The following is a 26132-nucleotide window of genomic DNA, read 5'->3' as shown; positions in this document are numbered from 1 at the left end:
CGTCTATTACATTCTACTTCTTGGCACCCAGTGTGGGCGCACACACACACACACACACACACCACACACCACACCACATGCACACTCTCTTTTTCCCTTCCTTTCAAAAACATATTTTGCCGCTATGTGAATCGGTTATTTCACGTACCACCACAAATGGACTACTAACCTTACCAATGGGAGAAAACCCAAAGGTGTAATCTTTTACCTCTTTTAGAGTTAATGCTATGCCGTCTAAGTACAGACTTTCTACATGATATCCATTCCTCATTTTCTTCTACTGTAATCCTATCTCCATATATATTGCAACATATGGCCTTTTGCTGGCAAAAAAGAAAAATTTATGTATTATACCATTCCTTTTTAAAAAGGCAAAGAAAGGGCTTGGTGTGCAAGAGAGTATTTATTAGGAACGAAATGGAGCAAAGAAAACAATAAATGCAACAGTCCTCATTACTGTAGCTGGTATTGAAGCTTCTTTCTTCTGGGCTCATTCCATAGTTCCCTGTGACTTCACTTAGCATCTCATTTGGTTGGGGTGATTTGCTCAATGCAGCAACCTGAGGGGTATGATCCCTTGTGGTCCTGCCTTTATAGGGTTGTGGTAGCCATCTTTTGCCTTTACATCTGGGTATGGCAGTTCGAGAAAGCATCCTCAAGGATAAAACATGCTATTCATGATCTATTTATTTTTCTTTGATGACTAGGACAATCCCCCTAGTCAACCCCATGACTCACTGTTTTGTCTGTTCCCTTAGATGACACCATGGATTCCGTTGCACGGAGTCTCTGAAGTCCAAAATTTTTAAGCATAAGGTACAACGTTCTTCATGATCTGGCCTTGTCTTTTCTCATTATGCTTGCTCTTGCATCCGCCATCTGACACTTTGCTTAACTCCTGGCCAGCTACCGGTACAAGCCAAGCTCTCATTCCATACCATTCTTCTCCTCTGCATGCCCTTCTCCACCTTGACTGTCCTTCAACTCTTATTCATCATTTATTTCAGTCTCAATTGAAGAGTCGTTATTTCTAGAAAGCCTTCTCTGCCCAGCTCCCTACGTCGCACTGTTCCCTACTGCACCACCAGAGTGCCTCTAACACTTGAGGGTTTCATTGCTTATATATTTGTGTTTCTGTGCATAAGCTTCCCCAGGGAGCTGCCGCTGTTTATTCTATAGCTAGTTTTATTTATTTATTTATTCTATAGCTAGTTTTATTCTATAGCTAGATTTATTCTATAGCTAGTTCCTCGCCCTGAGTCTAAGCTCCACCAGAGCTGGGGCTGTTCTCTGTTCACTCTATCCCCAGTCCCTACAGCAGTGGCTGGTTGTTCACAGGCCATATACAGCAGGTGATAATAATGTGAATTATCGCACTGTCTTGCGGAGTGATTTACTTCTGTTTTTACTTATATCAACTTTTAACTAGATTGTGAGGACAGAGGTCAGTGTCTGAGTCATCTTGTGCCTCACTGGGCTTGAGCAGAATAGACGCCTGGTCAACCATTTGCACACTGGTCGATGGATACACTAGAAAGAGCAGGAGCGCGAAAGGGAATTTTTTTGGCGCCTGCCTCGCCCTTTCAAGCCAAGCTCCCCTGCCCTCTGCCCCTTGCCCGCCGCCCGCCGCCTGCCGCCAGCAATCCCTCTCCCGCGGAGCAGTAGTCAAGCGAGGCCAGCCGGCCGGGAGCGGGCGGGGGGGCGGGACTTCCGGTCCCGCTCGCGACGCGGACCGCGCCAGGCGGAAGCCCGGCTCCGGGCCAGGATCTGAGCGCCCGGACTGGAGGTGAGTTCGCAGCCGGAGCGTTGCAGGCACTTGTTTCCTCAGTGGATGCTTTTCGGCGTGCCGCCGCCCGGCGCCGCGGGACTGGGAGACCGGGTAGGGACGGGAGAGGCGGCACCTCCCGCGCCTGTGGAGGGAGAGCCGGGACCCGAGGCGTGCGAGAAGGGCCAGGACTGAGAACGGGGAACCAGGAGAGCCCTAAGGGCAGCCGTGAGGGGCTGGGGAGGGAGGCACCGGGGACCCTGAGGCCAAAGAGGCCCTGAGACTGGAGGTTGAGGATGACATGGGGCAGAGATGCATCCCGGAGGAAAGTAGTCATTCGTGGGGGCGTGTCCCGGGTCCTGGCGGATTGTCTGCGAGGGTGGCATGAGATGGCAAAGGTTGGCTTCTAGGGAGAGGTTAGAGAGGAGGGAGTCAGTCCTTCTCTGCGGGTTGTAGATGAGAAGGGCGTCTTGACCTTACGAACCAGAAAGATGACCAGCCACCTATTGGATGCTGAACTCCTACTGCTTCATTTGCAATTCATGCACTTTTTTAAAAGAAATCTATCCCGCTCCGCGCGTGTGGATTTCGGGAAAATATTGTATATTCCTAGGGACCGCTTGAACTCTTGCTTCACCCACATTCTGCGTTTGTCAAACTGATAGTAGTTAAAAGTTCTCTTCACCCAAGGAAGCCAACCAAAGTTTTCCTTTTGAACTCCTCTCTACCCTGCAGAGTTTAGCTTGTCTTATTTCCTTTGTCATGGGATGAACTAAATGCTTTTAGAATTATGGTGATAATCATATGGAAAGCCAGTGCTGTCAATGTTTGCAGTTGCAACTCATTGTTTTTCTGCCCAACTTTCTAACACATTTTTTCTAAAAGCTATTTTGTTGGGTTTAGTCTTTTAGTTTAACCAGTAAAGGCAATTTTACATCAGGGTGCAGCAAATTACTAGCAGTTCTTAAGATATTACTGTTCCTTTTTATTTCTGCTATAAGGAGAATATATATATATATATATATAAATATTTGCCATTATCAGTGTTTTTAAAAAATGTTGATAACCCAAGATCTGTTGTTACACACACGTTAGCACATTTAGTTTTCCCAGTGGCCAGTGTTTGGTATGTGGGCTCCTTATTATTACCAAAGGTAATTATTTAGTTGTTATTTACCTTGTATTTATGTTTTATTGGATGTGATTAATATGTGCTTCCTAATCTACATAATATGGTATCTCACTCAGTGTAATTAGAAAGGAGTAGATGGTAGTTGAATTGGATTTTGTCACAAAGTGGGAAGAATCATAACACTGTCATTGGTGAAGGGTGAGAGTTGATGATTGCTTTGCGTGTTTCGGGTGTTTCATATTTCAAATGTTAGACGTTTTTGTTTTAAAAATTACTGTATTATTACAGGTAACTTTTAGATCTGATTTGATGGTCTGACTTGAACTAATTCAGGAAAACTAGAACATTTTATATTTATTGGTACTGCGATGTCTTGCTAGCTTGTAAATTCTTGATGGCCTTGAATATCTATGCTTGAGTGAAATACGCAGTTATAATGTCCTTCTGTTTAGGAGGACTGCTGATATTTACAAGTGTAAAGCAAGGCCTAAACATAAACAGTGCCTTGATATGTAAATGAGCATATTGAATAAGTTTTCAAATTACAAAAGGAAGAGATAACACTGATCTCTAAAGTAATTGAATTAACTGTCATGTTAATTTCTGTGTATGTCTCAAGTTAATCTTATTTCTTTAAGTAGACAATATTGTTTATCTGATAAGGCTTGATTTTATTTTTCTTCCGCCTTTTCCCACGGTTTTTGAGAAATAAAGCACTTGAGAAAGCATGCAAGTCTTTAGACATTAGTTCATGGTTGGAGGAAGTGCTCGTTGTTGAAACACAAGAGCACTTGCCCTCTTGGGCAAGTTGGGCTAGCTATATATATGAATGGTATGTTGAGGTTTGATTGCCCTGTATTCTGGAAAATCTTTGGAATTGTATTCTTTCTTCTAATTGTTTAGTAAATTTAGCTTTCTATCTAGGTAAATTATTTTTGTTATTTCATAGGATTTAGATGTATTTTACAGTTTAACCAATAATGGCAGTTTTCAATTAAGTACAGTGAACTGCTGGCTATTTTATAGATTCACTATTTCTTTTTATTTCCGAAATATGTACAGTGTCTGTATTGGAAGAACTATCAAAATAGGTATAACCAAAACACTGTCTTCATATATACATACATTTGTCTTCCTTAATCTTTAGTTTGTAAAATATGAAGTAATGTGCTAAGTTGAGCTCGTTGGTTCTATGCTCTTTGGTTATCAATTTTCTTATATAGTACGTTCTCAATTATCTGCATACCCTAGTTAGAAAGCCATTTCCCGCCACTTGATAGAATCGAGAATATTTGTTACAACGGGGAAGTACGGTTTTTGGACGAGGAGCTACCAAAGAGTGCTGATCTGCTAACTTATGGTCCAGCTGCTGCACTGCCTCTGATGAAAAGTGTGGCCCTTAATGAGGTTAACTCACACAGGGTTGACTGCTTTTAGTATCACCTTCTGTCCTTTTCTTCTGGTGAGTTAGGCCTTTTCTCCGATAGTGACCAAGATGACTTGGGTCTCAGAGTGATTCAAAAGGGGATGAGTCACTGCAGTCCTGTTAGTAGGGCCCTGTCCATTCTGCTGAATGTGATCCCATAAATCTTGGCACATTTTCCGGCCTCTAGGCACGTAGTTATGACTGTGAACCTCTTGTTTAGGTTGTTGTTTTAAAAATACTTTGAACACTAAATCATAATTTGTTGGATTATATAAGTAGACTCAGTTTTGCTTTGAGTGAGGCATCACATGACACTATAGATGAACTTTTCTATAAAGTGATAGGCTGTAACTCACAATGGCAACTATTATAGAAAACACACTGATTGCCCTTAACCTTTGTTGTTATTATTAGTTTTGTTTTTAATTTTGAGAGCCTAAGGAATAGAAGAACTATTGGATAAATGATTTGCATGGGGGGGGGTGGGGGAAGTTGACCACTACCAGTGACATACTAGGGGTCTTGATGGTGGGAGCTGTCTGCTATAGTTGGAAAGAGTATTTTAGCACTGAGGTTTAGAATTGCCAGCTCCTGGTGACAATATAGCAGAAAGACTTTTAGCTGGTTTTATTACAGTTTTTAAATACCACACAGATGATGCACTCCTTGGTTACCTGCAGGTGGCTGGGAGGGGAATCCCTCCCACCACTTGTGTGAATGACCTGGTGGAGCCTCTTGAAGCAAAATAGTACCAGTTTGATTTTCACTGTGTTAGTGTATCATTATGGTTCTCTGGAGAAACAGACCATTATCACATATAAATGTGTATTTGTTAAAGAGATTTATTTTAAGAAATTGGCTCATGTAATTGTGGGTGTTGGCAAGTACAAAATTTGTAGGTCAGACCAGCAGGCTGGAAATTCAGGCAGGAGTTGATTCTGTAGTTTTGAGGCAGATTTCTTTCTTCTTTGGGAAACCTCAGGTTTTGCTCTTAAGGCCTTCAGCTGAGTAGATGAGTCCTACCGACATTATGGAAGGTAATCTCCTTTACTTAAAGTCAACTGATTGTAGACATTAACTACATCTACAAAATATGTTTATAGCAACACCTAAATTGGTGTTTGATTAAATAGCTGGGTGCTATAACCTAACCATGTTGACACATAAGGCTAACCATGACAGCATTTAAAATACTTTTGGTGTATTAAACTAATATGGGCATATAAAATATTGCATAGTCAATAGGAGAATATTGATACGGTTTGGCTCTGTGTCCCCACCCAAATCTCATGTTGAACTGTAATTCTCAGTGTTGGAGGTGGAGTCTGGTGGTAGGTGATTGGATCATGGGGGTGGTTTCTAATGGTTTAGCACTGTCCCTCTAGTGCTGTCTCATGGTAGAGTTCTCACAAGATCTGGTTGTTTAATAGTGTGTAGCATCTCCCCCTGTGCTGGTCCTTTCTCCTGCTCCAGCCATGTAGGACACACCGGTTTTCTCTTTGCCTTCTGCCATGATTGTAAGTTTCCTGAGGCTTCCCCAGCCATGCTTCCTGTACAGCCTGTGGAATCGTGAGCCAATTAAACCTCTTTTCTTTTTAAATTATCCATTCAGGTAATTCTTTATAGCTGTGTGAGACTGGACTAATAAAAGTATCGAAATTCATAGCCCAGTTACTTTTTAAGGGATTTAAAAGCAGTGAAAACCTGGGTTTTCATCATGCCAAAGAATGGAAAATGGACAATTTAATGGCCCCTCCACTCTCTGACATTTAAAAGTTACTCTCTTTTTGCGGTTTTAATATGTTATATATACATATATATATATACACACACACACACATATGCATCTTTGTGGGTTTTTTTTTTTTTTTTTTTTTTTTTTTTGAGACAGTGTCTCGCTGTGTTGCCTAAGCTGGAGTGCAACGGCACAATCTCGGCTCACTGCAACCTCGGCCTCCTGGGTTCAAACAATTCTTCTGCCTCAGCCTCCCGGAGTAGCTGAGATTACAGGTACTGGCTACCATGCCTGACTAATTTTTGTGTGTTTAGCAGGGACGGGGTTTCACCCTGTTGGCCCGGCTGGTCTTGAACTCTTGACCTCAAGTGATCCACCTGTCTCAGCCTCCCAAAGTGCAGGGATTACAGGTGTGAGCCACCGTGCCCAGCTAATACGTTGTGTATATATTTTTACTTTAAGGTGTTTAAAAACATTTTTAAATTTTGTAACTATTTTTTTTAAAGTTTATGCTCTTGCTAATCTTTCTGCTTAAATATTTAGATCTGGGAATTAGTTTTGTGCTTATTTAGCCTGATTCCTCTCATTTATGTTCACCAAAAGGGTCCCAGAAAGATGATTTACCCAGGTACCATACCTAGTAAAAGAACCAGAATTTGAGGCCAGATCTCTTTGTTTCCAATCCAGTGCCCTTTCTGTTACAAAAGTAGTTATAGTTAAGTGAAGCTAATCAAGGGCAAATTTTCTGTAAGGAGGGTGATTTTCAGTCTCTATTTAAGGGAGTATGAATTGATTGTTATGAGAATGGAGGTGATATTCGGGCTATTCAGTTATATTAGGGGAAGGAAGAGCAGAGAGTAGATACATCATAAAATATCTAAGTAGACTACATAACTCCTTGGGGCACATAGTGAAGTGTGATACCCATGGGGCTTGAAGGGATTTGCAAGCTAGCCATTGGGTGATTCACAAGGAGTATTTGAAAAGACCTTAAGGATAGGGAACACATGGAACAAGAGAAGTTACTGAGAGGACTTCCTTTCTGGAGGCAGTTCAAGATAGGAAAGCATGGTGCTTTTGGAGCCCAAGTACTTGGAAACCCTCCAGAAGAGAATTTTAAGGACTCCTTGGGGGATAGAACATTATAGGACATAAATGGATATTCTAGAAGCTTGCCAGGTTTCAGGCATTAATTTGAGCTGAATTATGGTAATAATAATAATTGTCATTTGTTGCTCACTTGCAATCTCAGCACAGTTAAAAGAGACCTTAGGCAAGTTACTGAACTTTATGCTTTACTTGCAAAATATGCATAGTAATACCTACTGTACATAGTCATTATAGGAAATACAAGATAATGTATATAATGTGCTTAGCATACTGCCTGCCACATAGTACTCAAGAAATTGTAGCATTTATTTTACATGGCAGCTGGCTGAGGGTGTTATTAGAAAATATCACTAAAATGAGATCCCTTTTTCCTCCTACAGCTGTACGTTACTCCCACAGGTCTTTTTTATTTTTATTTTTTAAAATTTATTTTATTTTATTTTTTTCTGACTTCAGAAATATGCTTATCCATCCCACGGGTCTTTGGCATGCTTTTGCCTTCAAGTTTATAATTTCTAAGCAGGTGCGTGTGTCTGGCCATATGTAGAGTACTTCTCTACCTCTGTGATCAGTAGGGCTGTTGTTTTTGAATGAACAATGCACCTTTTGGCTGTATTTCATTGCAGGTTCCATCTCTTCAAACTGAAATGATGTTCTTAACTACAGTGCTATCTCCAATTAATTTTATTACTCTTCTTGCTTTTTTTTTTTTTTTTTTTTTTTTTGCTTTGGAATGTAACTATTCAGATGGGGTTGGGAAGAGGAGTGGAAAGCACAAGCATTTGAAGTAACATTTTTCTTTAAAGGGTTCTTCCCTTCAGGTTTTGAGTAAACAACTATTTGAATAAAAATAAACTATTTTGACAGATGCCAGCTCCAAAGATAATTGGTTAAAAAAGACATTTTCTGGGATGATGCATCGTAAGATATGAAAGCACTTAAGGATTTGATATGGTTTGGCTCTGTGTCTCCATTCAAATCTCATCTCGAATTGTAATCCCCATGTATTAAGAGAGGGACCTGGTGGAAGGTGATTGACTCATGGGAGTGGTTTCCCCTATGGTGTTCTCGTGATAGTGAAGTTCTCATGAGATCTGATGGTTTAAAAGTGGCAGTTTTTGGCCAGGTGCAGTGGCTCATGCCTGTAATCACAGCACTTTGGGAGGCTGAGGTGGGCGGATCACTTGAGGTCAGGAGTTCAAGACCAGCCTGGCCAACAGCCTGACTCTGTCTCTGCTAAAAATAATACAAATATTAGCCAGGTGTGGTGGCGGTCACCTGTAATCCCAGCTACTCAGGAGGCTGAGGCAGGAGAATTGCCTTGAACCTGGGAGGTGGAGCCTGCAGTGAGCCAAGCTTGTGCCACTGTACTCCAGCCTGGGTGACAGAGACTCCATCTCAAAAAAAAAAGGAAAAAAAAAAAAAAAAAAAAAAAAGTGACAGTTTTCCCTGAGCTCTCCCTCTTTTCTGCCACCATGTCACCATGTAAAACATGCCTTGGTTCCCCTTCACCTTCCACCATGATTGTAAGTTTCCTGGGGTCTCCCCTGCCATGCAGAACTGTGAGTCAATTAAACCTCTTGTTTACTCTTGTTTATAAATTACGCAGTCTCAGGTAGTATCTTTATAGCAGTGTGAAAATGGACTATACAGGATTGAATGACATATTTGGGCTCAAGATCCAGTAGTGAGATTACTAGGTAGGAGGCATAGAGTATCTGCCTTAACTTTGTAGTGTAATTCTTTCTGAACCAGACCTGGAAACCGTTTCACTTGCGTTCAGAAGGTTGGTAGAATTTGCATTTGAATCAGAGTGACTTGGTATGTTTAGCTATCATTCTCAGGAGCCTTTGCAGTGCTTGAAGATTTATTTATTAGGATTTATTTATTAGCCTTTGCAGTTCTTTCTGGAACCCTTCAAGCTTGACAAGAACCTCTCTATATCATTTTGTATGCTAGGTTTTAAATTTAAGTTGAGAAATTTATGTATTTCTACATTTATAAGCAGAAAGAGTTTAGCAAAGCTTGACAGAGGCTTTTGAGGGAAGAAGTAAGTTTGCATGTTTTTCCTGTAATTCCAACTGTTTTTTAAAGATGTAATTAAATAAACATTGAATTTTCAATGATAATGATTTTCATAAATGATTTAATACAATTTGATCATGAGATAGGACAGCTGCATATATCCAGACCTCAGTGTTTCAAATTATAAGGTTTTCTGTTTCACGGTTCTACAGTTGATAAGTTTTGGTAATCTACAGCAGCATTTCACTTTGAGTGAGACATGCTGGCAAATTATTGCCGCTAAAATATCAGTGAGTGGTATGTTGATCATTATATTTGTTCCATAGCCTTTGGTGCACACCTTCTTAAAATCTCCTCCTTTTCTCTGCTCTGTTACTTTCTCCTTGGTTAATGATGCTTTCTCATCTCCTAAGTGTCCATGCATTAAAATCGTACATTTCTCTTTCTTGTCCCTTAACCTTTCTCCCAAAGGGAATTTGCTTCTCTCCTGTTAGCTAGTCTGAATTATCTGAGTTAATTCAGAATAAATAGTGGAATGACTGATAGACCTAATTCCAAATTACATCAGGATGCAGAGAAAAGGTAACACTTATACACTGTTGGTGGGAATATAAATTAGTACAAACTCTATGGTAGACAATATGGAGATTTCTCAGCGAATTAAAAGTAGAACTACCATTTGATTCAGCAGTTCCACTACTGAGTATGTACTCAAAGGAAAATTAATCATTATATCAAAAAGATACCTGCACTCAGTATGTTTATTGCAGCACTATTGACAATAGCAAAGATACGGAATCAACCTAAACATCCATTATGGATGACTAGATAAAGAAAATGTGATGTACACACAACAAACACACACGAATACTATGCAGCTTAAAAAAGAACGCAGTCATGTCTTTTGCAGCAACATAGATGGAACTGGAGGGCATTATCTTAAGTGAAAGATATCTTAGAAAGGCATTATCTTAGAAAGTAAAATACTACATGTTCTCACTTATAAGTGCTAAATAACACATACACATGGAAGTAGAATGTGGAGTAATAGTCATTGAAGACTGGAAAAGGTGGGAGAGGGTGAGGGATGAGAAATTGCAAATGGGTACAACGTACATTCTTTGGGTGATGGTTACACAAGAGGCCAGATTTCACCATTATCCATGTAACAAAACTGCACTTGGACGCCTTAAATTTATGCAAATAAATAAAAATAAATAAGTAAAAAGCAAAAAAAAGTGTATGTATTTTGAAGTGAAGCTTGTAAAACTGAAAAGTTCTGTTCACCTAAAGAATTAGCAAAGTATTTTAATATATGTAGATTGCTTCCTTGTTTACCTTGTTGCTTCAGATTTCTTTCTTTCTTTCCTTTTTTTTTTTTTGACTCCCAGTATCTGAGAACATATTTCTTCCCTATAGGAGTTGAGAAGAGGAGGAAGAATAATGGGAGGAGACAGGACCTTTTTCAACTTGACAAATAGGTATAGCTACTTCTCATACGTTTTTTCCCTCTCCAGGTCCTCAGAATCTTATTACATTTTTTTGTTTGTTTATTTAAATACTCCCTGATGAAATATTACATGCCTCTTAGTTGCAATTTCCCATCTCCCAACTTGTTATAAGATAAATACTTCTAATTTATATATTAAGTTACATATTAATTTATGGAACTTATTTTACCTTGTTTTTCAGAACAGTAATAAGTTTTATTGACTTGATAAATTTTTTCCACCAAACAGGAAAATTCACCAGTAAATGTGTTGAAAATGCCTCTAATGATATTGGCCTCTATTTATTGATCATATATGCCAGACACTGCACTGCAATGAGAAATGTAACTCATTTCTTACAACAACCCTTATATAAGGTAGATGTTTATATTTGACTTTTGGAGTGATTAATTTGTCTAAGCTTGTGCTACCTGTGAATGGTGGAGCTTATTTTAAAGCCCTTCTGCTTTTGCTTATACACTGTTTTCTTCTACATTTCAAAAGCACCTTAAATGATTTGGTGCTGATACTTAAAGTACTTTTTAGAGAGAGTTAGCAGCATGTTGATTCTACTTTTTTTTTTTGTATGTCTTCATACTCCTAAAAGTGTTTTATTTTCCTTTTGTTCCACTGTAAGCATTTGTTAAATGTAATTCATTTATTTTTTCAAGGATGGTACCATAATTAATGTAGCATCTAGCATAGTTGAAAGTAGCAGATACTTTAAAAATATATGCTGCATTGATTCAAAACAGTAACGAAAGAAGAGGTGGCAGTTAATGGAGGGGGGCTCTTCACATAAAAATTCGTTTCTGTTGGAATGTGAGGCTGGAACCTTTCTCATATTACAGCATGCTGCAGGGCAGGGCTAGAATCCAAGGTTTGATTAAAATCACCCAAACTCTTTTTTCTTTGCTTTACAACCCCAAGTTATTGCCAGCTGAAAAGGATAATGGAGGGTAATGATGAATGTGTTTCCATATGCCGCTGCTGCTGCAAAAAATTTTTAGACAGTTTCATTTTTTTTAAACCTAGATAAAAAGACCACTTTGAAATGAAGAGTAAATTAGTGGCCACTAAATGAGTGGTTATTAGATTGCTGCCCTAGAAGCCTGTTCAGGTGATGCTCATGGTGGTTGCTGCCAGTTAACAGTTCGGTCTCAAATAGTTTCTCCCCAGGGGTGGGGAATGTTGGTGGGGGCGGGAGGTGGTGGTATAAGAATTCAAGCATTCTTCAGAGTCTTTCTTTTTCATTCCCAACTGTAGGTTTTAGACATGGGTGTTACTTTTTCAGAAACTGCCTAGATTTTCAGGCTGTCAAGGTCAAATATATTGATTTAGCCATTTCATAATATATACGTAGATGAAAACATCATGTTGTATACCATAAATATATACAATTTTTATCTGTCAGTTAACAAATTTTAAAAAAGAAAGTCAAATGCAAACTAAACTTTAATAATGTTCTGCAATAGATCCTTTTTTAACCCACTGGAACCTGGGAGAACTAAGCCATTTGGAATAGCCTGTGTCTCTCTCTCTTTTTTTTTTTTGAGATGGAGCCTCACTCTGTCACCCAGGCTGGAGTGCAGTGGCATGATCTCAGCTCACTGCAACCTCTGCCTCCCAGGTTCAAGCAATTCTCGGGCCTCACCCTCTTGAGTAGCTGGGATTACAGGTGCCCACCACCACACCTGGCTAATTTTTTTTGTATATTTGGTAGAGACAGGGTTTCACCATATTGGCCAGGCTGGTCTCGAACTCCTGGCCTCAAGCAATCTGCTGGCCTTGGCCTCCCAAAGTGCTGGGATTACTGGCGTGAGCCACCACTGTGCCCAGCTGAATAGCTTGTATCTCTAATACATTGTTATCCCAGCCTCCTCACCCCCTCAGCAGTTAAACTATGTGCCGGGCAGATTGAATTGCTGTGCTTGCCAAATTGTTTGTTTGTTTTTGATACTGGGTCTTGCTCTGTCACCCAGGCTGGAGTGTAGTGGTGAGATCATAGCCCACTACAGCCTTGACTTCTGGCCTGAGGCAATCTTCCTGACTTACCCTCCCAAGTATCTGGGACTATAGGTGTGCACCACCATGCATGGCTAATTTAAAAACTGTTTTGTAGAGACAGAGGTCTCCTTTCATTGCCTGCGTTGGTCTTGAACTCCTGGGCTCAAGCTGTCCTCCTGTCTTGGTCTCCCAAAGTGTTGGGATTATAGGCTTGGGCCACCAGGCCCATCCTGGGTTTTTCTTCTTAGTATAGTTGATTATTCCTCATGGTTGCCCCTCAAGATGACTTCAGCAGCAGTATAGTATAGTAATATTCCCCTAGTCCTTTAAGACTATAACCTGATTATTAGTAATTAGAGCTCTGGGCTCAATTGCAGATTAGTAGTGTCCTTTACACATTAATACTTTTTTTTTTTTTTTTTTTTTTTTTTTTTTTGGAGACAGGATCTCACTGTATCACCTGGGCTGAAGTCCAGTGGTGTGATTACAGCTCACTGAAGCCTCAACCTCTTGGGCTCAAGTGATCCTCCCGCCTCAGCCTCTTGAGTAGCTGGGACTACAGGTGTGTACCACCATGCTCAGCTATTTTTTTTTGTTTTTTAACTTCTTACAGAGATGGAGTTCTACTGTGTTGCCCAGGCTGGTCTCAGACTCCTAGGTCAAACGAGCCTCCTGCCTCAGCCTCCCAAAGTGCTGGTATTATAGACTTGAGCCACTGCACCTGGCCTACACTTTAAGAATTTTTTAATGATTTGTGGTTGTTTGGTATTGGCCTTTATGTTATTATATATCTGCTGAATGCTGTGTGATGGGTATTAAGATTATCCACTCCTATCAGGGAGCTACTAACTAAAATGTAATTTCTTTAACCATTGAATTTGGACAATCTGACTTCAGAGTTTTAGCTCTTAACTCTTTTACTATAAAGCTGATACCTCCCATTTTATAAATAATATAGCCCCTATTTAAGATTTCTAAATATAACATTCCCCCATGTCATTTTCTATTAGAGTATGTGTATATATGCAAGGTTTTCCATTTCCATTCTAATAAAACTTTCATCTTTAGTTGTAGTGGTTGCCAGTTGGTTTCTTGGAAGACGTTTTCTGCCTTTAGCATTTTTATTTCAGGTAAAAGGATTGTGTCGCCTTGATGACTTCTTGGCATATATGCTCTAAAGTTAGTCTTCTGTACCGGTAGAGACAAACAGTTAAAGCATATACAGTACTTCTTTTGGATTATGTTATAATTTGGGGGACAGATTTGCCATTTGAAGTTTGTCTTAGATACATAATTTTTATTCTGTAAACGTACAGATGGTGGAATTCTGGAAACATCCTGTGTTGAAGAGAAAAATTCCACTCAGAATTTAAAATTGGCCTTGGAGAATTATAAAAAGGGGTAGGGGCATGGATCATCCATATGTGGGTTATTGAATTAAATTTATCACTTTTTTAATTCTTAGAGTCAACTTTTATAATACTGTTACTGGGATTGCTTGACTTACTAAGCTTTTACTGGACACTTTAATTTTGGGAGTACAGTTTCTAAACTCCTGATATAATCTTCATGCAACAAGATGTTATTTTATCAAATTTTGGTATTACATGCTCATTCTTAACTTTGACAAATTTTAATAGGTGAGTTATACATCTTTAAATTTATATAATTAATAATCATTCTTTTTTATTTCTAGAACTGAGGTCAGGGGTAGTTAGCTATCTGAAAAGTAACAGCTGGGTTTTATTTTATATGCATTGTTAATCGTGGCATTTTGCTGTGGAAGGGGCATTTGCCTTCGATTTAACTTAATCTTCCTTGTGAAAATCTAAACATATTTAAGCATAGTTTAGGAATAATAAACTTGAGGTACTACATATAATTTGATTTAGAAGCTTTTTAATCCTGAATAAGGAAGGAGTACATAGAAAGTCAAGGAAAAATTCTATGTAATAGTTGTGATACTCAAGCTGAAAATAGTCTGATCCAGCAGCCTAAAATAATGACCTCCTCACTAGTTGAGCATGCTTCCGTGTCATGAAATGAACAGGACAGGAAAAGGTATCTGTGTACAATCTTTGTGTCAGGACTGTACTAGGTATAGTGTACTTGCATGTTAACTCAAATACTAGGCTAAAAAGTTTGTATTATTATTCCTCTTTTAAAGATGAGGAAACTGAAATTTTAAAAGTAGGTGACTTGTCTGTGGTTAGAAGAAATATATGTAGATTTGTGATTTATGCCCAGAATATCTGACTCCAAGACCTAAATTCTTTCTACCATATCATATACTTTCTTCTCATCTTTTGTTTGTTTTTTTCCCCCCCTTGAACTGTGTTGGAAGTTTTCTATTTCTTCTTTTCTCTATGGTTACCATAGAACTGTTAATATGCATACTTAACAAAGTCTAAATGTAAATGCCATCTTTATCCTTCTCCTGAACCTCCTTCTGACAAGAACTATTTTTATGAGATATTATAGTTTTGGGACTTGATCTTTCAGCCCCAGAAATAACAGTGTTTAGATTTACCCATATGCATTTACTCTTTTTTCCCCTGACCATTCCTTCATGTGTATCGATTGTAAGATTAACTGTTTTTTAATTTACCCCCCTCAGGAGCTTTATGTGAGACGGTCTTTGCTCAGGCTCTCCATTTTGTACAGGCCCTCAAGTTTTGCTGCCTATTACCCTATTTTCTATAGCTCCTGTCCTCCATCAGGTTCGTTCCACCAGGGATATGTTGATTCCCCAGGGCAACATTGGCTTCAGCACTAACTCACCTCTCTAGACTTGTACTTTTTAAAAAATTATTTCTGCCCTTGAGTATTTCTCTTACTTTGTTGTTGGCTCTTCCATACATTAAAACAAAATTTTAAGCACTTAATACAACATTTTTAGATGATCTCCAGCCATGGGGCTGCATTGCCAGAAATAAAAGTCCACGTTGTCATTGTGCTTCATGGGAGTATTTTGTATTGAACCTGTGGGCTGGGGGATGCATAGAGGATTTTTTAAAATTTATTTAAAAATAAATTTCTAGTAACTGATAAAACTCTTTCATTTAGAGTCATAAGAAATGAACTATTTGTTTGATGAAGAAGCAACAGATGACTTCCAAAAAGCACTTTTGAAAACTCCCCTTACTGAAGGTTTATATTAACTGCCCTCTGGAGGAAGAAAAAAAATCTGAGAAAGATCTTTTAATAGTACATTAAGTATGTTTTCCCTTGCATCTTTTTCTAAGATAAACAAGAACCAAGGATTACTTGCTCTGTGCATGGGATGCCATGTTGTAAAGTTTAGGTAGCAGATGCTCTAAGAAAATTTGTAACATTAAGGCTGAAATTACCATGAAAATGCCAAAACATCTTTGTATTGGAATTTTACAAAATTTGTTCTTAGGACTTAACTTCTTATATCAGTTTTCAAAGAGATGGTAACTTACTTCATCAGTTCTCTTTGAATTTTTTTTTTTTTTTTCATGAGATAGAGTCTTACTCTGTTGCCCAGGCTGGAGTGCAGTGGCACGATCTCGGCTTACTGCAACCTTTGCCTTCCCAGGTTCAAGCGATTCTTCTGCCTCCTGAGTAGCTAGGATTACAGGCATGCACCACCACGCCTGGCTAATTTTTTGTATTTTTAGTAGAGATGGAGTCTCACCATGTTGGCCAGCCTGGTCTTGAACTCCTGACCTCAGGTGATCCACCTACCTCAGCCTCCCAAAGTGCTGGGATTATAGGCATTAGCTACTGTGCCTAGCCAAGAAATAGAAAATAACTTTAGAGCAGTATTTTCGATATTCTGTTTTTTTCATATATTCTCATATGATTACCTACATAGGATATATGTGTTGTGTTTTGCTTTGCTTACCTGATAGAACACTGTTAAAAATAATATTTTAATTGAAAAGATGTTTAACTCACATTTTTTAATGGGTTAAGGTTAATGTTTTGAGGTTTTTTTTAGCAGATGGTATTGATTTAGTGTTTTTGGCAATAATTTTGTTAGCACTGGTAGAAAAGATGAGGATTTGAAAGGAAACAATTGCTTGCTTTGTAAGTCATGATGTTCAGTAATGACTAAGTACATTCATTTGCACAGCCAGTATAAACTCCAGATGATTTTTTCGCTGCCTGTTCCTTAAGTGGGTCATGTGATTTAGTGTTTATCACTGACTTGAATATCTTCAAGTTTTACAAACCACATAACTTGACCATGAAATCAAGCAGCTCTTTCAAAGGACTCTTTGAAAGTATATTTTATTTTTATTTTTGGGGTCATTTCAATGAAAATAAGATTGTACAATTTGTGTATGGGTTTTGGAACTTTTCTCCCTTCCTTTCCTTCTTTTTATTTCATCTTTCTTTCCTGCCTTCTTTCTTCCTTCCATCCTTCCTTCAACCTTCCTTTGTTTTTGAGACAGCGTCTCGCTCTGTCACCCAGGTTGGAGTGCAGTGGTGTGATCTCGGCTCTCTGCAATCTCCACCTCCCAGGTTCAAGTGATTCTCCTGCCTCAGCCTCCTGATTAGCTGGGACGATAGGCACGTGTCACCATGCCCGGCTACTTTTTTGTATTTTTAGTAGAGACAAGGTTTAGTCATGTTGGCCAGGCTGGTCTCGAACTCCTGATCTCAAGTGATCCTCCCTCCTCGGCCTCCCAAAGTGCTGGGATTACAGGCGTGAGCCACAGTGCCTGGCTCCTTCCACCCTCTTTAAAACAAATTTCAATGCAGAGATTTCTGTGGTACTTTTTGGTTGGTCTTCCCAACACGGTCTCTGCCATTAGCAGTTAGCTTTTAGCAAGGCTGATAGGCCATTCACTTATTTTATAAAATCAATTTGTGTATATGGTATTTGGTGGCCATCTTTCAGAGATGACAGTGACTCAAGTGTCTGTGTGACTGTAACTGCTGCATTTCATTTAGATCTGGTCCTTTTTGTTCCAGGCATAATGGGAAAGGAGCCTAATCCCTAAAGAATGATATCTAAATTTGTGAAGAACCTGCCTAAATTGTTATGGTGGCACATGTGACTGATGGATCTTTTGGATTTGAATGCCTGTAATGTTTTAAATATATGTTTACTATTAAAATTGTTCCTGGATTCCTTCTTTCTTCTGTAGGATATGTGTATGGATTAGTTGTACAGAACCATTAATATGCTGACCTTTGTGCAAATGTGAAATACTTCTTTAATGGTTCTTTTAAAAACTGGGTTCTGTCAACATTGAGAATTTCAGCATTGTTATCTGATAAGAGTTACTACCCCATTTTAAGTATTGATTAGTTTGACATATGTATGGACACATACACATGTGGAATCATAGATTAGACAATGATATGTAAAAAATGGGGAGATTATTTCAGAGGTAGTAGGTTTATTTTTGAATAATAAGTGTATCTTAAATTCAGTAAATTAAATATATAATAAATGCCTATGGTGTATAGGAACTACGTTTGATGCCAGGTAGATTTATAAATAGCTGTAAGTTCTTATTTCTTATAGAATAAGGAATTGTCCATAAAGACCCTATAGCTTAGAATTGCTGAATTTAATAAGCTCTATAATTTTTGTCATTTTTTGTCACTTTTTGTCAAAAAAAATAAGCTTTTTGTCATTACTTTTAATGGCAAAAACTGCAATTCTTTTGCACCAACCCAATAGTAGTTCACATGAGAGACATCACAAGACAAAGAGATTAGAGAAAACTTTATACATAATGACTTGGGACTGGTACTTGAAGATAGGATTTGTAGAGGCATAGAGGCATAGGGGACAAGTACCCAGTAGAGGAAGCCTGGGACAAGATGGGAAGTTGCAGCATGTGTTTGAGGGACCAGTTTGGTTATAATATATGAGATACATTTTAGAGAGTAAGGGAAGATAAGATTGGGGCTAGGACATATAGGACCTTGAGTACCATCTTGAGAAAACTCTGAAGTTTGTGAAACACTGAGGTGATTGATCATCTATTCATTTTGTAACCAGTTGAGTATCAGTTGTGTGCCAGGTACCAATTAAGCAGAAAAGTAGAGTGGGTAAGAATCACATAGCAGCCGGGCATGGTGGCTCATGGCTGTAATTCTAGCACTTTGGGAGGTCGAGGTGGGTGGATCACTTGAGGTCAGGAGTTAAAAACCAGCCTGGCCAATGTGATGAAACCCCGTCTCTACTAAAAATAAAAAAAAAATGTGGTGGGCACCTGTAATCCCAGCTACTTGGTAGACTGAGGCAGGAGAATCACTTGCATGTGGGAGGCGGAGGTTGCAGTGAGCCGAGATTGCACCACCGCACACCAGCCTGGGCAATAGAGTGAGACTCATCTCACAGGCCCTGGGGCAACTAAACTTCCAAGTTTAAGTCTTGATTTACTCCTTGTTGGCTTAATGACCTTGTGTAAGTTTCTTAACCCTCTCAGACAGGTCTAAGTCTATCTGTGATGATAAATTTGTTAAATCATCAAGTCATTGATTTTTATAAAAATTTCTAATGTTAAGGTCTAAGAAATTGTTATAAGAACTTTCATTTTTGGTTACTGGTCTAAGAGATAGAGAACTATTTTATCATTAATATAAAAAATTTTAGTATTTCACAGAGAAGTTTTTTAGTTGAGACCTTTTAAAATGCAGGATTACTTTAGCTATTTTGACTTCTTTTGGATATTCTTGAATTTAATTTTAAGTCAAATTTAAAATTAAAAGGAAGGCCAGGCAATGGCTCACACCTATAATCCCAGCGCTTTGGGAGGCTGAGGCGGGTGGATCACCTGAGGTCAGGAGTTCGAGACCAGCCTGGCCAACATGGCGAAACCCCGTTTCTACCAAAAATACAAAAAATGAGCCAGGTGTGGTGGCTCGTGCCTGTAGTCCCAGCTACTTGGGAGGCTGAGACACGAGACTCACTTGAACCCGGGAGGCGGAAGTTGCAGTGAGCCGAGGTTGCACTGCTGCACTCCAGCTTTTGTGACAGAGGGAAACTCTGTCTCAAAGAAATAAAAAATGAAAGTAAATGTAAGTTAAATTAGATTACACACATTAAATTTTAATTTAAATAAGTTGAAAATTAAAACCCAAACACACCTTAAATAAATCACAACCCAAATAATCTTGTACCCATCTATCTCTTCAACTGGAGGAAGGAATTGAGGACATGGGGGTTCTGTGTTTGACTTCTGCGAACACAAGGTAGATGTTTATTTGTTGTTGCTGCTGATGTTTAAATCAGAAAAGAAGGTTAGAAACGCATACTGAGTAGGCAGAATTACAACTTCCACCCTCTGTTATAGACAGTTTAGGATAGATATCTGATTGAGAATAGACTTTTAACAAAGTGATAAGAGTTGAGATAAGTCACAAATATAACTTCACTACTGTTCATATTAGTGTAGCAAAAGTGTGGGTATTATTAAGTAGGTTCTTCCGTACACTCTACTTTTTGTTCCAGGACATTTCTATGGGTTCTGATCAGTGGTATTTAGTGGTATTTAATATTTGTATGCCCCATGACCACCCTCTAGTACCCTACATATTTATTACTATAAACTAACTTTTGATCTCTGATACTGTGGAATAGTTCAGTTATATATTCAAACTGTGTGGCAAGACTTGCAGTGGAGAGTATAGGAAATGGGGTTTGGCCTGAGGAGAAGGGAAAGGCTTGGTGCTGTGCCTTGTTCTTTAGAATTTACATCCCTTTAATTGCTTTCCTCCTATGACCATTGCTTTGCCATGACTGTGTAAAACTATGGTATGATGTATGAGTTATGAGGTGTTCATTTCAGATGTTATGCACTGAGCTCTAATTAACTTGACAGAAGCCAGATTCATTTTTATGCAGAGACTTTTAGTATAGTAGATTTGGAGCTAGAAGACCTAGGCTTGAACCTTGGCTCTTTCTCTTATTATTTGTGCCACAAAATGTAGGTGTTCTTAATCTGTTTTCTTATTAGTAAAGAGGGAATAGTCATTACCGTCGTAGGTTGTTGTGAGGTTGTTGCAATAAGGCTTAAATGAGATGCCAAGAAAGCATTTTATAAAATTCTAAAGAGCTGTTTAAATGCCCAGTGTCCTTGGTACATGGTGAGTCTTTGGAGGCATGCAGTGTGTCTTAAGTATCATTTGGAGCAACTACAACACTAAGGCACAAATTTTTAAGTTGTAAGCTCTGTGAGTACAGACTTTGTCTATTTTGTACTGCTGCATCTGCAGCATCTTACAGAATGGTGTTTATTTATTTCTAAGTTTCAAAACTTTAAAACATTTTTCTTCTGCTTACCCCCTTTCCTTAGAAATTTGATGATTCTTTCTTCATCTTCAAAAGAAAAAGAAAAAAAAGATATTAACAGAGCATAGCACCCTATCCTGTAGTTGGATAGATAAGCTAACTCTTTGTGGGCTGGTCCTTAAAAGTAAAGAGGGAGGGTGGTTACAATGGGATTCTCTTTTAGTTCTATTTCTGCCACAAATAAAAAGAAACAAGATAATAGATGGGAACCTGAAATGAAAAATGTTTCAGTAAAACTTAGAGAGATAGGCAGGAATTTAGGAATAGCAGTTGAATGAAGAAGCCAGAATAGGAGTTTGGGTTGGGTCCAGGGAAAGATCTAGACCGTAAAGGCATACACGAGGTCTTACTATTGAAACATTCTGTCACAGCCAGGTAGGGCACACTAAGCTTATACATGGAAATTCAGACTGCTTTAAAAAATGGTACCCTGTTTATATTTTTATGTATGTAAATCAGCATTCCTGTGGTGATAGAGGATAGATAAGATTATATTTTCAGATAGTATCCCTATAATTCTTTTTAGTAGGTTAAATATACCCTTCAAATTAGTTTTCTGAGAGTGAATTATTTGACTCATCCAGGCTGTGTTACACATGAGCTGTGCGATATTGAGCAAGTTATCCAACTTACTTGACTCTGTTTTTCCCATGCCTTAAAGTAGAATAATACTTCCCTTGCAGAGTTGTTGTTAGGATGCAAAACAATGCATGTGAAGTACCTAGTGCAGTACTAAGTGCACAGTAGGGATTCAGTTAATGGTGGGAATTATTATTTTTTGATCTAGGCTTAATGTATAATTATTTGTATATCATTTGACAGTACTATTGATATAGTATGAACATTCCAAATGTTGTTGGTCTTGTGGGTTTCGGTGTTTGTTTTTAGACTAAATATATATTATGTTTTCCTTTCATAGATTTCTGAGAGAGCAGACACCATCTTATTTCTGTTGAATTATATTTAGTAACTCAAAAGGCATATACCAAGCTGTCAGAAGCAGCTTCATTTAAAAGGTAATTTCAAATTTTGAAAGGGTCATTTACTCTTTAATTTTACTTGGATTATATTTGTATACTTGGCATAGATAATTAATGGTTCTCTTACACTAAATTTGATTCATTCAGACTATAGAACATCCCTATTATATCATATTCACTCCGTATTGGAGTTTTTTTCTTTTTTAAAAAAATCTTTGGTAATACAGTTGATTTTCCAGTCTCAATGAGCACTACCATGCTATATGACATGAACAATGTAAAAAATTTGTTTCCTCGCAAATATTTAAAATTTTTTCCCACATGATTTTAAATGTATTTTGTTTAAATGCAAAATACCAGGTGCATTTGGAATTATCTCAGTGGGGAGCTTGTTACTGGAGTAGGAAGGAGAGAAGCTGGAAAGAAGTTGTATGCAATGACAAATTTTTATACTACTTTTAGGCAACCTTGACATCTATTTAAAAATCGAGTGGCCGGACGCGGTGGCTCACGCCTGTAATCCCAGCACTTTGGGAGGCCGAGGCAAGCAGATTACCTGAGATCAGGAGTTTGAGACCAGCCTGGCCAACATGGTGAAACCCTGTCTCTACTAAAAATACAAAAATTAGCCGGTGTGGTGGCACATGCCTTGTAATCCCAGCTACTTGGGAGGCTGAGGCAAGAGAATTGCTTGAACCTGGGAGGCAGAGGAGGTAGCAGTGAGCCGAGATCGTGCCACTGCACTCCAGCCTGGCAGACAGAGTGAGACTCTTGTCTCAAAAAATAAATAAATAAATTTTTAAAAAATTTGAACTTAATTCAGCAGACTTCCTAGATCTCTATTTTGTATTTAAGATAGTAGTAGCAAATAGAGCTTTTAGTGGACTACGAATAATTTTGACTTTTGAGATAGGAGGAATAAGTTGTTTTATTTTCTGAGGGCACACTTGGTACCAGAATCTTTAAGTGACCATGAAATGAAGGTAAACATAATTGGGGGAAAAAACAGGCTTAAATTCTTTTACTCTCATGATGTTTGTAAGTAAGAATGCTAGGTTTTAGAGATACACAGAGAAACTACTGTGACTGTGAAGGTTTCTTCCTGTAGCTTTATGCTAGTCCAAAGACAACATTACTTTATGAATTCTCAGTAAATGTACAGAAGTGGTAATGTGTGACCAAACTTTAATATCTGCTTGGAACTAGTGCTTTCTTATCATTTGGAAGAAAAAAAATTATCATTTTAAACCATTTAACATCTGGGAATGGCTATAATTATGACAGACAAACTTTATTTTCACTAGAAGATAGAATAGGATAGTGAAAAGAGCACTGGAATGAAAATCAGGAACCCAGGGTCTCTACTTGCCCTTTTTTTTCAGTAACTGGCTATGGGACCTTAAACAACTCATTTAATCTCTGAGTTTTAGTTACTGTGTAAAATGAGAGCATTAGAATTAAATATCAAGGTCCTTTCCACCTAAGGGAAGGAAATTTTGTAATAAAACAAATAGTATTAAGGAGGACACCCAAGACTATTTGGTTAGAATCATCCAGTTGAGCAAGAAATTAAAAAGAATATATATATATATATATATGGTTATTTAGCATGATTTAGCAGGGAGATAGTATGGGATCCAGAGACAGAAGAGGAGTTGAATCCTGGCTTAATCATTGCTGGCTATGTGGCCGTAGGCAAATAACTCTGATTTTCAATTTTCTTATCTTTAATAGGGATTATAATACCTACCTATGACAGAGACTGCCAGATATACTCCAGTAGCCATTCTGCGTTTCTTCTTTTCAGAAATAAAATTTCTAGTCCTGCCTGAAGTTTAAGCTAGCCCATGACTACCCAAGTGTTTCCAACTGTGTTTCCCAGGTAGATGCTGGTAGATTGGGCCCAGTAAGTTTGGGCCATTGGGATGTGCAAGGAAGAGATGCGGGCAACTTTTTGGGTCATCTTCTTAAAGAAAAACCCATGTGTCCTGGATGTCCTCTTTTCTTTTTTCTCTTTGGCTGGGAAATGACAAGAATTAAAGCAGCAGTCTTGGATCCAGAGATGGACGCCAATTGATGAAGACGGCAGAACTGACTGGCTAGTCTGGGTTCCCTGGAGCAGAGCTGACTCTCCACCCTAGGTTATCCATTTACTTTTGCACTGTTATGTGAGAGAGAAATAAACTTCTATCTTCTTTAAGCCCTTGGTTTTTTTTGGTATTTCTTTGTTACGGCTGATTAGTCTACCTAGTGGCCTAAACAAAACGCTACCTTACAGGGGGGGGGGGGGGGGGGGGGGGGGGGGGGGGGGGGGGGGGGGGGGGGGGGGGGGGGGGGGGGGGGGGGGGGGGGGGGGGGGGGGGGTACCTAAGAGTTGTGAAGGCTAGAGATTATAAATTGCCTAGTTTAGTGGGTGACACATTATTAGTAGGTGCTCTAGCAGTGTTATCTATCATTTGTTAAATATTTGCTTCCCATCTATTGTGGGTGGGGAGCAATGCTAAATGTAACGATCATGGAAATAGTTTCTATTATCAGTGGATTTAAGAACAATTAAAACAAGGATTCTTAACAATTTAACAGAAGTATATAAAATAACTAGCAATAGCCAGTTAGAGAACAAAATTTTATAGTGTCATTCATAATGGTAACCAAAAATATAATTTATCTAGAATGAAAAAATAAGAAATGGGCAAGAAGACTTTTATGAGAAACAGTTTAATTAAGACCAAAATACCATAAAATTTATGGAGAGCTATTTCTTGTTACTTAATGTTATAAAACATTGTTTCTCACAAAGGTTAGTTTATAGGTTTAATTAATGTTAAAAACTCAAATATGACATAATGCATATAATGAAAAACATTGGTTCCCTGGTCCACCCTTTCTCATCCCTGAATGGTTATCCCCAGAGGCAACTACTTATAATCCTCTCGATATTATGCTGCCATTTAAAATTTTTTGCATTTTAATGATGTATGTTGACTTACTAATAAGGCAAAGGAAGATTTAGCTTTTTTATACTTAAGTTTTTTCCCTTTCCCCCTCAACTTTCTTTCCCTAATGGAGTTATCACTATTTTTGGTTAGTGTCTTCACTGTTAAAATTATGTATTATTCATACTTGAGCTACTCAGTGATTATGATTACATTTACTGTTTTTCTAAAACTTGTTTTCTTGGAGTTTATGGGAAATTATCTTGTATTATATCCCTGATAAATTTTATTCTCATTTTTTCTTTTCTAGAATTTCTTTTGTCTAATATTTGAACTCCTGGATTTTGATTTTCTAATTTTTACTTTTCTAGTGTCTGGGAGATTTTCTAAGCCTTTTCTTCCAATGTTATTGTTATATATTTTTAAATGTTCTGCTCTCATTTAAATTTTTCAGCTGAGCACGATGGCTTATGCCTTTAATCTCAGTACTTTGGGAGCCCCAGGTAGAAGGATCACTTGAGGCCAGAAGTTAAAAGACTAGCCTGGGCAACATAGTGAGACCCCATCTACAAAAAAAAAAAAAATTAGCATGGTGCATTGGTACATGTCTGTAGTCTTATCCACTCAGGAAGCTGAGGCAGGAGGATTGCATGAGCTCAGAGTTAGAGGTTACAGTGAGCTATGATTGTGCCACTGTGCAACAGAGTGAGACCGTGTCTCAAAAATATTATAAGTAAACTTTTCAAAGCCTTTTCTTCTTTTCTGAGCATTCATTTTTATAGTCTATTACTGTTTTGTGGTTATAATTTCACCTCTGTCCAAATAATTTTAGTTTTTAAAAAATAATTTCTTTGTGCATTGTATTTTTGTTTGTTTTTCTGTTTGATTTGGTTTCTTTATTTCATGATAGGAGCATTCCTTGGTTGGTCCTCAAACATTTAGCTAATACTAAAAATCTTGGAAACTCTGTGTGCATGGGTTTCACTGTAGGGCTGTTAGTTGAATATCAGATTTATTTTATTGAGACATTGCTGACTCTTAATATCTATAGCAGGGGTCCCCAACTCCCAGGCTGTAGACTGGTAACAGTCTGTGGCCCATTAGGAACTGGGCCACACAGCAGGTGAGTGGCAGGCCTGAGCTCTGCCTCCTGTCAGATCAGCAGCGGCATTAGATTATCATAGAGTGTGAACTCTGTTGTGAACTGTGCATACAAGGGATCTAGGTTGCAAGCTCCTTATG

General features: G+C 38.4%; 1 protein-coding gene across 18 annotated transcripts in view; it reads left to right on the top strand.

Annotated features, from left to right (window-relative positions):
* Positions 1-1711: 1711 nt before the first annotated feature.
* The window catches only part of DISP1 (dispatched RND transporter family member 1), a 198829-nt gene continuing 174408 nt past the window's right edge, over positions 1712-26132 (top strand). Inside the window, exons 1-5 of one of the 18 annotated variants that reach the window (XR_007723437.1) lie at positions 1712-1786; positions 10585-10674; positions 21894-21990; positions 23689-23836; positions 23989-24154. The gene's annotated coding sequence lies outside the window, so the exon portion shown is untranslated. The other 17 variants (XR_007723433.1, XR_007723439.1, XR_007723442.1 and 14 more) reach the window with 17 other exon arrangements.

Source organism: Macaca thibetana, chromosome 1 (assembly GCF_024542745.1).
Source record: "Macaca thibetana thibetana isolate TM-01 chromosome 1, ASM2454274v1, whole genome shotgun sequence".
NCBI lineage: Eukaryota > Metazoa > Chordata > Mammalia > Primates > Cercopithecidae > Macaca > Macaca thibetana.
Note: the sequence above shows the minus strand (reverse complement) of the source record. Positions and strands in the feature narration are given on the sequence as shown.